The following is a 12,933-nucleotide window of genomic DNA, read 5'->3' as shown; positions in this document are numbered from 1 at the left end:
ACCTGTATTATTGGACACCTATAAAAATAATATTCAGAAAAATAACTTATATAACATGTATAAGTTATATTTAAATTAGCCTCGTTTTCAACCTTACTTGTTTAGGTAATTTTAATTGTTACTTGTTTAAGTAATGCCCCTGACTGTCTATAATCCTTATGTGTATACTTATTTGACAAAATGATTGTGTCCACTGATTTTAAATTCTAAATGAACTGTCAAATAAGATTTACACATTTTTTTCACAATATATATATGTATTGATCACGTGTTATCAATCTATTTATATAAAGATATTTCTTAAAATAATTGAACAGCACCAATATATGATTCTCAAATTTTTATTTAGTTATAAGACTATTTAGCAAACATTTCTGTATGTCAAATAAACAATATCAACGCAATTTCTTATCAATAACATGATTAACACCATAAAAATACATGCAATTGAAATGCAATTCAAAAGTGATTAAGCATTACATGCTTTTTGTTTCATTGTAACTAATTAAATTACCATTAGATGTAATAAAAAAAATGCGCAATTACACATTCTAATATTGAATATCATCCAAATTCTTTCTTAATTTTGGGAACTCGTTTTAGAAATCCAAATGTGACGTCACTTTGTATTTTGTGTGTTGCACTGGTTTTGGCTGTGTATTTTTGTAATGTATCCGTTTTTATTCTGTAGCTAGTCACCACTTCCGTTTAATCATGTATATCTATTATATAGTCATTTTATAAAACTCTCTGTTTGAAAAAGTATGAATTATTCTAAATAATAAGGATGTTCTTGTCCTAGGCGGATAACCCTGGCCCCATTGGTCACAACTTTTTGGAACTTTTGATCCTCGATAATCTTCAACTTTGTACTTGTATTGGCTTTCAAACTTTTTTCATCTAAGCGTCGCTGGTTAGTTTTGTATGAACGTGGCGCGCGTTTGGCGTATTATTTTTTGTTTACCTGGTACCTTTTGTTGGCTGTTATTCGTTTGTTTATCTGTCTTATATTTTCTCCCATTTATTTGTATTGTAGTCCTGTTATGTAATGTTGTCATTTTAATTTCATAATTAGCATTGCCATTAAAGAAGGAGGGTTTGCATGTCACAAAACCAGGTTCAAGCCACCATTTTTATTTCTTAAAATGTCCTGTGCAAAGTCAGGAAAATGGCCATTGTTATATCATAGTTCGTTCATGTGTGTGCTACATTTTAGTGTTGTGTTTCTGTTGTGTTGTAGGTCTCTTATATTTGATGCGTTTCCCTAAAGCCTCGGTCACACCTTACCGGATAGTTCTAACGGACGCCTAACTTTTTTTCAATCCGTTCATGTCCGTTAGACGTCCGTTCTTATCCGTTAGACGTCCGTCCATATCCGTTGCATGTCCGTTTAGCGTACATTTTATCCGTCGACGTCCGTTCTATCCGGTGGAAAATTTGAGCATGTTCAAAACTTTCTACGGACGTCCAACGGATAAAAAGATAAAATATCCGTTTTGAACGGTACTCGTCCGTTTCGTTTCCGTTTTGTATCCGTTACGCGTCCGTTATACATCCATTGGAGGTCTGGAAGATAAATTGACCAACGGACATTTACCGGACGTTTAACGGATAAAACGGATGTTGAACGAATGAGAAATGGACTTCTACCGGACGTTTAACGGATAAAACGGATGATGAACGGATCTGAAACGGATAAATACCAATTGAAAATTTTGCGTCAGAAATGCAAATTATTGGTATGTCAGATTTCTTAAGGTTCATGAATTCTAATTATTCATAAACGATCTTAGAGTAAAGGCACGTCTTCACAATCAATCAGCTCTTATTCAGGCCAGACAATGCCCTTTGAAGAACAAATCAAAACCAGATACACAGAAACATTTTGAATATTTATGCGATTTACATGTATTATTATTGTCGCCTTTAATTTTTCCGTATATCTTGTTCATCCGTTTTATCCGGTACGCTTCCGTTAGGTGTCCGATTTATGCGGTACTCGTCCGTTGGCTGTACGTTCGACATCCGTTCTTTCCGGTACGTTTCCGTTTCTCGTACGTTGCATATCCGGTGTGTGTCCGTTATGCATTCGTTACACGTCCGTTTTATTCGGTCAGTACATCAATGGACTCCAAACGGATAACAATTTTGTCAACGAACAACTTTTATTTTCATCCGTTAGACGTCTGCTCGTGCTATCCGCTAAGGTGTGACCGAGGCTTTAGTTTTAGTTTATAACCCGGATTTTTTTTTTTTCTATCAATTTATGAATTTCGAACAGCGGTGTACAGCTGTTACCTTTATTTATACAATGTACGCTCGATATACCGGAGCTCCGAAGTGAAAATAAAATACTTCAACTTATTTGCATAAAAAATTGTAATTTGCAAATATCATACGAACAGTTTACGTATTCAATGGCTAAGTTCTCAAATTCATATACTAGTAACATAATTTGCACTGTAACAAGTAACGTATTCGTGACTCATGTTTATAACTTGACAGCAAATCGTCTGAAGGCCCAACTCAATGAGTATCAGATATGATAACATGCAGGTAGAGAAGCAAATGATTCTGACAGACTATATTTTCCATAAAAAAAAATCATATTTCATTTAAGAAAAGATGATTTATATATGATGAAATGGTATATATTGACATGATAAGACGTATGATTTATGCATACTCGTCTTGTCCTCGTTGGTTTTTATTATACATTTATTATAACAAAACTTACTTTGTATATAAAATGATATTTCAGTAGATTTGACTCCATCTCGTCCTTCTATATTAACAGCTTCACAGTAGATAGTTTTGTTGTGATCCTCATCTGTTCCTGTATACACCAGTCTACTAGATGATATAAACTTGTTGCCGTCTGATTGTGGTGTCTGTGGTTGTGCCTGGTTGGTTACATTATGTCCTCCAATATACCATTGTATCCAGACTGCTGGACGACCTGAATCTGTAGAACAGCTGAATGTTCGTGTGTCTCCAACTATAACCTTTACTACATTATTGATACCAGCTGGTGTGATGGTTACTGTTGTCACTAGTACTGTAAACGGGATAAATCAAGAATAAGGTGGTAGGAAAACCAATTTTATTTGCTAATTGAAATTAAATTAAATAAAATAATTCAAGACATCTGAGAAGATAATTCTGTTTTAATTTGTTATTACTAAGACTTAAATAAAGAGTGATCCCCTAGAGCTATTTATACTGTAAATTTATGATGTCTTTAGTCTGGTCAAATGGTCAGAGTGTCCTACTTAATTTAACGATAAAAAGTTAGATAACATGTTTTCAAGTGCAGAGAAATTTCACTTATGATCAATGTAAGATTGGATTTCATCTTTCTCATTGGTCAATGATCTTGCGGGTCAGCACAAGTTCACGTGTAAGCGCGTTGTGGTCCCTTCCTATTATAATCAGCATTTGGTGTGTTAAATTGTGATTTTTATCAAACATTTGTTTAAAATTATTTGTGAACATTTTAAATTTTATGGATAATTTTGGACTGCATGAAGTGATTTCCTTTTAACAGTTTGAGGTAAAATTAAACTATATTTTTATTTTCATAGGCCAGTCAAAATTTTGACGGGACGTATTATGGTATACAAATGTCCGGTGTCCGTCCGTCCGTCCGTCTGTCTGTCCATCCGTCTGTCCGGCGTAAACATGTCGCACCGTAACTTGAGAACAACTTATCCAAATTTCATGAAACTTAATATAGTTGTTTCTTATGATGGTCAAATGATCTGTATACTTTTGGGTAAAAAATAAAATTAAAACTTTTTGAGTTACGGTAATTTTTAACTAAAACAGGGGGGAGTTTTATTCACATGTCGCACTTATCTCAAAAACGATTTTTGATTATTGCTTAAAACTTTACACACTTCTTAGTTATATTAATCTTAAGATCTGTATACTTTTTGGTGATGATTCAAAATTTATTTTTGAGTTATTGAGTATTTTGTAAAAAAGGGGGAGTTTTTTTTTTACATGTCGCGCCGTACCTCAAAAACAATTTATGATTATTGCTTTAAACTGTACACACTTCTTTGTTATATTAATCTAAAGATCTGTATACTTTTTGGTTTTGATTCAAAGTTTTATTTTAGTGATCTTTAGATTTTTGTAAAAAAAAAAAGAGGGGGGGGGGGGTTCACATGTCCCGCCGTATCTGAAAAACAATATATGGTTATTGCTAAAAACTTTCTCGGAAACTATTTATGATTATTACATTAAACTTCCACACCAGACGTCGGGCGTATCATGCGCTCATGGCGCAGCTATTTATTTAGCTATGTTATTCTTACATTCTGAACAATCGCACAGTTCATGTTTCACCATTCTTCCATTCGGATAGATAGGTTTTTATTTGTGCAAAACATGTTGCAAACTCATTTTTTTGTCAAACAGATAGTGGGTCAATTTAATTTTGGTGTTGGTGGCGACACTGTGCATTTGCGATCAAAATGTAAATATTTATCATTTATCTGATGATAACCCGATTTGTATTTTTACAAGTTACTGAATTCTTAATAGCATCCTAATGTTTGCAGAACGTATATCCGCCGTATGCATTTGTAGGAGACATGGTTAACTACTTATACAAAATTGTATTACATAACACTAATAGTAACATACATAATATAATGCAAAGTTACACACTTAATATGTATACGATGTTATGAACGATTCTATACATTTAATCACTCTTATATGAAACAGCAAGACGGTTTAAAAAAACAGGGACGAAAGATACCAGGTGGACAGTCAAGTTTTTCAGAGGTCGTTGTAGCTTAGTCTATGACTTCTTTGTATTTGCTTTAGTAAATGTAGTATGTAGTGGGTATTGTTTTATGCTTCGTCGTAAAACTCATGCTACAGTTTTTTGCAGAGGTCGTAATAGCTTGGTCTCTGTATTGTTTTATGCTTCGTCATAGAACATGTGAAACTCGTGCTAATTTTAATTATTATTTCGTCATGGTGATTGTTTTGGAATAAATTATTTTAGTAACCATTTTTTGGATATTTTTAGAACATACTCATCCCTTCTTGTCCAATGAAAAGTCATTTTTTTGCCCTCTAATTTTCATAGTACATGGTTTTCTATCCACTATGAAATGCTATACATGAATGACTTTTCATTGTTTGCTAATTATAAAAGTGAATATGTTCTAAATTGGTCAGACAATACTTGGTCATGTTTTATGAAGATTTAAGCCAAAGGCGCAGCAGAGGGCTTTAATCTTCATAAAACATGACCAAGTATTGTCTGACCAATTTAGAACATATTCACACTTTCGAGTGACCTTTCAAAACTATCCTTTCCCTTGTAATATTAAAACGTGAATAAGAGTTCACTTGTTATAATTAACTTAATATAAAAAAATAGGTAATGATCATTTCAATGGATGAAATGAAATAGCACTGACATAGTTTGTGAAGGATAAATTGTTTTCTTCTGCTTCAGATAAAATTTAATACTTATATATCTTTAGGTTATCTTTTTTTTAAAAGCAACACAATGTTATATAAATCCCCTTTTTGAAATTTGATTTTTTTTATAAATATAAAACTGTCTGTATGAAAATTTGAATTCAGACCATTCAGCATTTTATTGATAAATTTAAATGTATTGTGTTTCTCCGAAAACAATCCTTTGCTTTATATATCAGCAGTTTAGCATTGTGTTGTTTTGAAAACAAATTTAAAATGTTTTCACTTTAATCTTTGCTCTTTCATCTTTAATCAGTAGGATATTTTCCCAAGAAAAATGCCATAGGGGATTGTATACTTCTCGTTAGTGCAGCTATTACGAGTTCACTCTCATAATTAGCCGACAATGAAAAGTCATTCATGTATAGCATGGGGCTTAAATCTTCATAAAACAGGAACAAGTATTGTCTAACCTATAAGTATTGTTACATCCCAGCTCCTTTGTTCTAACAGGGGTGATCTGAGCCGGATCACCCCTACCGGATCACCCCAGTTTGAGTTTCTTTGTTATGCATGCTTTCCTTTGTTCTGTAACATTTTGGCGGGAATGTCAAATCCAGTATAAAACTGATAATTAATTATACGGAGAAGACTATCTATCAAAATTCACGTAGACAAAATCCAGTGTATATGCTGGGATTCGATTTCAAGACCTTTAGCATATCAAGCCACGACACATACCACTTCACCAGGACGACTGGATACGAACTATCAGAAATTTAACATACTTAAAGGAATTAAGGTATTTTTATAACTTGGGCGAGTTGTCAGACCTTTACTCAGTGGGGTTTAAACCCTTTTCGTTTAATAAATGAGTTGTCAGACTGATTGTTCAATTTGATTTTACACACTTTTTTTAAAGTTGGGCGAGTCGGTTACAAGAGTGGGGCGGTTTTTTCATAAAGTGGCGATATAGTGTTGGCCGATTGGCCAGTGGGGTGAGTTGACATTGTTTGATATCAACTCATCGTGTTAGGGGGTCAGAAAGGGTATACATCATATAGTAATATATAAAGTATATCATAATGGTGCATGTGTGGCGTTCTAAACTAGATTTTATGAATTGTAAATGGTTTTTCGTCTAATCTAAAAACAGCTGGGATGTAAAATAGTTATCCCATTCGGACTTGGTGTGTCAGTGAAAGATCACCCTCTGGCCTCCGGCCATCGGGATATTCTTACACTGACACACTGCGTCCTTATGGGATAACTATTAATCAAAACCATTTAATTGCGATATTTAATTTATTGTAATGCATCGTTTTACACGATAACATGACTATTTAAACTCACTTACAATACCTTCTAATTAAGAATAGGCTTTAACTTTGAACGACATTAACACAATAGTTTAAGTTGAAGATACAATGGATAAGCGTTGATTCATGAATAAGAACATACTTACACCGTCTCATCCAATGAAAAGTCATTTTCCCCCTCTAATTTTCATAGTACATGGCTTTCCATGCACTATGAAATGATATACATGACTTTTCTTTGAAATTGACCATGAAAGTAAACTCTTAATAACTGCTCTAAAAAGTGTGCAAGTCTCTGAGACATTTTCCCTTGAAAAATAGTCGACTGATTAAAGATGAAAGAGAAACAATTAAATAAGAAGGTTTTGAATTTTGCAAATTTCATACTTTTCTTATAGTACATTTCTATATAATAAACAAAAAATTTAACAGGGGGAGGGGATGTTAACAATGTAGGGTAGGTAAAATGATATTTATTAATTCATATACCTTACATTGAGAGTGATTTTGCAAGACGGTAGATATCATAAAAGCAAAGGATTTTTTTTTCAAAAACATAATACATGTAAATTTATCAATAAAAGTAACATGAGTAAGCAGCTAATGTTAATGGTCTGAATTCAAATATTTATACAATGAGTTTTATTAACATACTATATAAAAAAAATATTTTTTCCTGATCACTACGTCCTCCTGATCACTACGTCCGGAAGTAGTCAAGAAGACATTATTATTTTTTCAGGGGTTGACAGGATACACGTAATCGTTATAAATTTTAACTTCATGGTTCTTATTTAAGTTAATTTGATAACAGTGATGTTATACAATTGTTTGTTTTTGTTTTCACCTTTCATATGACTTTATTTCTAATCTTATTTCAGTGTGAATAATTCTAAATCTACATAGCTCACCTTTATCAATATTAGGAAATTTGTTTGGACTATTCCATATACCATTATGTTTTAGTGTTTTTTTACACTCAGTTTCGAGTTGGTGTATAGTATTAAGGCTTGTCTGCGAGAAATAAATATTTTTTCTAAAAGATTAACGAAATTCAAACCAATTTAAATATAGTTAAAATATATCTTTTATTTAACTGAGTATATTGATCGGAATGTGAATGATAGATAGACGTAAAACAAAATTGGTCTATCCAAGTCATGACATTTGCGTGGGAATTTCTTCCATTTACCTCGATATCATGAATATAATTTACTTTGGATTATTGATTTCTTTCGATGTAATGTGATAAGATTTAATGTGATATTGTTTGTCTCTTCTTCTATCGTACACAGTTTGACACACGAAGACTCTAGTCTAGTCAGATCTGAAATATAGATGTAGTCATTCTTAATTTAATTCTGCATATCCCGGTTACCACGATTTCCCGAGGATTACAAGAACAACTTGTATATTCCAATGACAAATTGATTTGTCCCAAAAACATGATTTTACATGGTGCTCTACTCCTTCGCTACTGTCCCTGCTCAGTCGCTCCGTAATTCTCGTATCACTGCTTTTAGACGAATGCAGGCATTATAAGCAACGTCATAACTTGCGTAATGTCTGAGGAGATTTAATCAGTGACGTCAACATGTGTAAGGAGTAGTTATCAAGCTTGCTTTTGTCTAGCGTAAATCTATCTTAGGGCTAGGACAAGCTAGGCAGATTAAAAAGCCAGTATTATAACGATTATTAAATAATCGAGTTTTCTTAGTATACACTTGATTGCTATTCCTGACTGACCCAAGAATCTGTCCGGCTTGAACTATTGACGTCAAACAACAATCATGTTTCCATTGTTGCGTCAGAAATTTTGTATTATGGACTCAAAGTTTGACGGGAACCTATGTGATGTCCAGTCATGACGGACAAATAGCGATAAGGTGTATAGATACATTAAAATATCACCCACTGGGACATAATTTTATTCATTTTACTTAGCTCATAAGCTGTGCTCGTTCACAGAAAAAGTTTAATGCGGCTCACTGGCAAATATTTTATGATATCAGTGTGCAGAAAAGCTTATAATCTATACATATGTGTGAGGACAATCATAATCAAGCCTGCTTTCGTCTAGGCTAAAACCGGTCTTGCCAAGTTAGGGAAGTGAAAAAGCCAGTAATTGAATAATAAACAGATAATCAGGTTTTCTTTGTATAGATACCTTAAAATATCACCAACTGAGGACACAATATGATTCATTTTAGCTCATTTGCTGTGCTCACTCGCTAGAAAGGCTCATTACGGCTCACTGACTAATAATTGACGATTTCGATGTGTTGAAAAGTTGATAATCTGTACATATATGGTCGTCTAGGGTAAAACCTGTCTTTTGTCAAGTTAGGGAGGTGAAACTGCTAGTAATTGAAAGATAAGCAGATAACCAGATTTTCTTTGTATAGATACTTTAAAATATCCTCCACCGTGGACACAATATCAATTATATAAGTCATTTTAGCTCATTAGCTGCGCTCACTCGCTAAAAAGGTTCATTGCAGCTCACTGGCTAATATTTGACGATATCAATGTGTTGAAAAGCTGATAATATGTACATATATGATCAGCTTATATGTTTTCGGTCGTCATACATTTGTCATATGAATTCGTTCGTACTATGCATGCCTTTACAATGGAAATTATGACACGCCACATTGCATTCTTAATAGCAAAACCCATGAAAGGAGGATATATATACAAATGTCAACCAAAATTTTTCAGCGACGTCATAATGTGCAAGGATATCCCACCAAGCTTGAGTTCATCTAGCGTTAAAAGTTTCAGGGAGGTGTAAAATACCAACAATAGAACAATAAACAGATAATCAATATTGTAAAATATCAGTGTGTAGAAAAGCCAATGATCTACATGTATACATTATGTGTCGACCACAAAAATCATATGATTTACACCACTGTTGAATTGACCTTTTATATGTACATATGTAACTGTATATATCTAATCTCATTCTAGTCCGTTCAACTGACAGAATCGGTTTACATTTCATGAACTTTTATCAAGTATCCCCATGGACTATTCTATATACCTATATCTATTAGCTATTTAGGGGTGGTTTGCATTGAACGTTGAGTTATAGTGGGTTTATTTTGCGAAAGAGAACTCAATTTATCAATAATTTTCATTTTCTTTATATTTTGCTGTGTCAAAATGACCTAAATATAAAGGACAGTCCTAAAATGGTACATGTACACATGTATATCACGTTCTACACAATACATTTTAGCAGGAATGACTGTCATTCGAGTATATCCCAACTGGGTCTTTTTTTTATCCAATAAAATCATTCAAGTACCGGTAGAACATTTGATGTCGGGTTTGTCCACATTTTGGGTATGTCCACATTTTGGATTACATGTTATGCATGTATAAAATACTTTTGAGTCTGTTCCCAAATGCCTCCACAATTTGGAATATTTCAATACATAAAATTGAGAATGGACAAAGAGATCCTGATTATGAAAAATCAAGAGTTGTGGAATTTTATCATGAAAAATATTTCTAGAGTGCATTAAATCAATATATTTCAATAAAATATTTTCAAAACTACCAGAACACACCCGCGAAATCGAGGGCATTTAGAGTTTGGTTTTAAGTATGTAAAATGTTGCAGGATTTTTGTTAAATATTTTTTGTCTGGAGAAGTTCAGAAAAGGTACCAAAAGACCTCTCCCTTTTTACCATTATTTGTTTCCTTTCTGTTAAATCCAATTATTTTCGCAGTCCTGGTCTCAGACCACGATTATGCTTTACCTACAATGCATTGTTTGCTAAAACTGAAATCAAATAAAAAAAAATTGCACCGCTTCAAACATGAAATAAATGTAACTGCTTATAGACCATTAGTAGTCTAATAAAATATGCTTCTGAACATTTCATTAGGGCTTGTTTCTCGTTTGAGAGCCCTATCAACATACCAATGGTAGGATTTGAATCTTTAATAAATGACTACGGCTAATTTCTACACTATTTTCATTTGGTCAAATCACTACTTTCACTTTCAACAATATTTGTTTTCCTCATGTTTTACTTGTTTCAATATATATTCAACTGATTTGACCCATTAAATAGTAAACATTTCAAAGAAAACGGTAGACAGAATACTTAGGAAGCATTACTCAATATAATAATTGGGAATTATATTCTAAGGCCGGTGAACAAACTGAACTAATTGGGGCCTGAAGCCGTCTGTATACTATTAACATACGTATATTATAAACAAAGTGTATTTGCTTTTAACTATCAATTCCAAGTTTCTTTTCCACGGCCATCACTGCCATTAATATATAAAGAGACCCTATATACTATAGTAGCGCAAAAATAAGGCATGCCAAAATTACAATTGTCCTCTCTCCGAGTACTTATGAAAATCATGTACAAGTTTAAAACGTAGAGGGATGTTTCTGTCGCTCGATTAGAACCAGGGGGCCCCAGAAATAGTTCAGGCGAATGCGTAGTAATAAACGAACTTTTCAACTTTTTTTTTTTACCATTGGGTTGCTCCTAGTCCCCTATAGAATCTACTAAAGCTAGGGTCACACATTAACGATTTTTACCGCCGTCCTTAACAGGACCATTTCCGATTAAAATTTGTCAAAAGTCTGATCAAGATCCTGTCAATCGTGGATGGAAATACAAACTTTTTAATTTAAATTTGTAAAAATCAATATTTTAATCACGACAACAATAAGACATTGTTCAAGAAGCGTCGATATTCACTGTTTCCAAACGAATTTGTCCCGATAAATCCGTTCTCAATCCGATTCTAATCCAATTTGTATCTTTCAAATGGTAAAATTCAACCAAGTCCGTCACGACTGCGTCCCGATTCTACCGAATATAATCCAACAGAGATCCGACAGTGACCAGGCAGTACACCGACGCTGACAGAAGTTATCCGTTAAAAAACTGTCGGCATATTTGGGATGATCAGGTACTGTCGGAACGTTATCCTTAGTCCGCTCTATCGCATTCCAAACGGCTTTGTCTGGTCTCATTCCTATTGTTTTCTTTAATTGTCGGGACCCTGACGTGGGTATCATTGACGAATTTCGTATTAATAACGGGACTTTTCCGGAAAGGTTTCGGCATGACGGTTCGCAATCGACAAGATCTGAATGCAATCTGGATTCCATCGGCAGAACATTTTTTGAGTCGGTTGCCTCATTACGTCAATGAAAGCTTTACCACTGCTTGAGTGCGGGAATTCTTGGGCTCGATCCTCGCGCTTTTCATATCGACGATTATCTGCCTGTCATGGGTTGGGCATTTCTTATAGGATTTTTATGACATGTTTGTGAGTGACTTGGTCGCAGGTCGTCAGCCGAAAATTATCTCTCGTTTTTAATGGTTGAAAAACAGCATTGGAAAATTTCCGCAGATTACAGGACACCGTCCAGAAAACACAGGACATTGTTAGGATTTTGATCCGATACAGCAGAATCTGTTACGAGATAGTCGCGCTTGTAATCCGACTAGACAAAATCGGCTGAGTTTCCCCGAATGTTACGGGATGCACCTAACTGTCGGGGTGCTTCGCCGATCTATCCGGACCATTCCCGACCCGTAGGAATGTTACGAACTGAAACGACTTGGTCCAGTTAATACACCAAAAAATTCCTTTTAAAATGCGTTTAATCCTTTAATTCTTTAAAATTTGAGATAAGGAATATATTTTTCAATACTCTAAACTTTTATCACACGTAAAATGTATATTTTTGTCGTTAAATATGACTGACGCATGAATATATTTGTTGGTTAACGCAAAAATATGTACTCATTTAAATTTGCTATTTGATAAATAATAAACTACAAAAACTCGTTTTATCATTCAAACGAATGTTTTTGTGTTTATTAATTATTTTATTTAACGATTAACGTGCAATGAAAAAAAAATGTTCACGTCGGTGTTATTATCGCCGCAATCTTGTGTACAGTGGTTACAAAAAAAAAAGTACGGTCAACGTCGTCTTTCGAAAAATAAACAACGTGAAGATCAACTACCGGACAGTCCTCTCGACTAATCATATCAACATATTCCCTGATATGCCCATTCCATAGTTAAATGAAAACAAATCTACGGCTGCAATTATGAGGCGTACAAGACCTCCAGTGTCAACATTTGAGTTTTTGTTTACCATGTTTACGG

Source organism: Mytilus edulis, chromosome 5, assembly GCF_963676685.1.
Source record: "Mytilus edulis chromosome 5, xbMytEdul2.2, whole genome shotgun sequence".
Classification (NCBI taxonomy): Eukaryota; Metazoa; Mollusca; class Bivalvia; order Mytilida; family Mytilidae; genus Mytilus; species Mytilus edulis.
Note: the sequence above shows the minus strand (reverse complement) of the source record.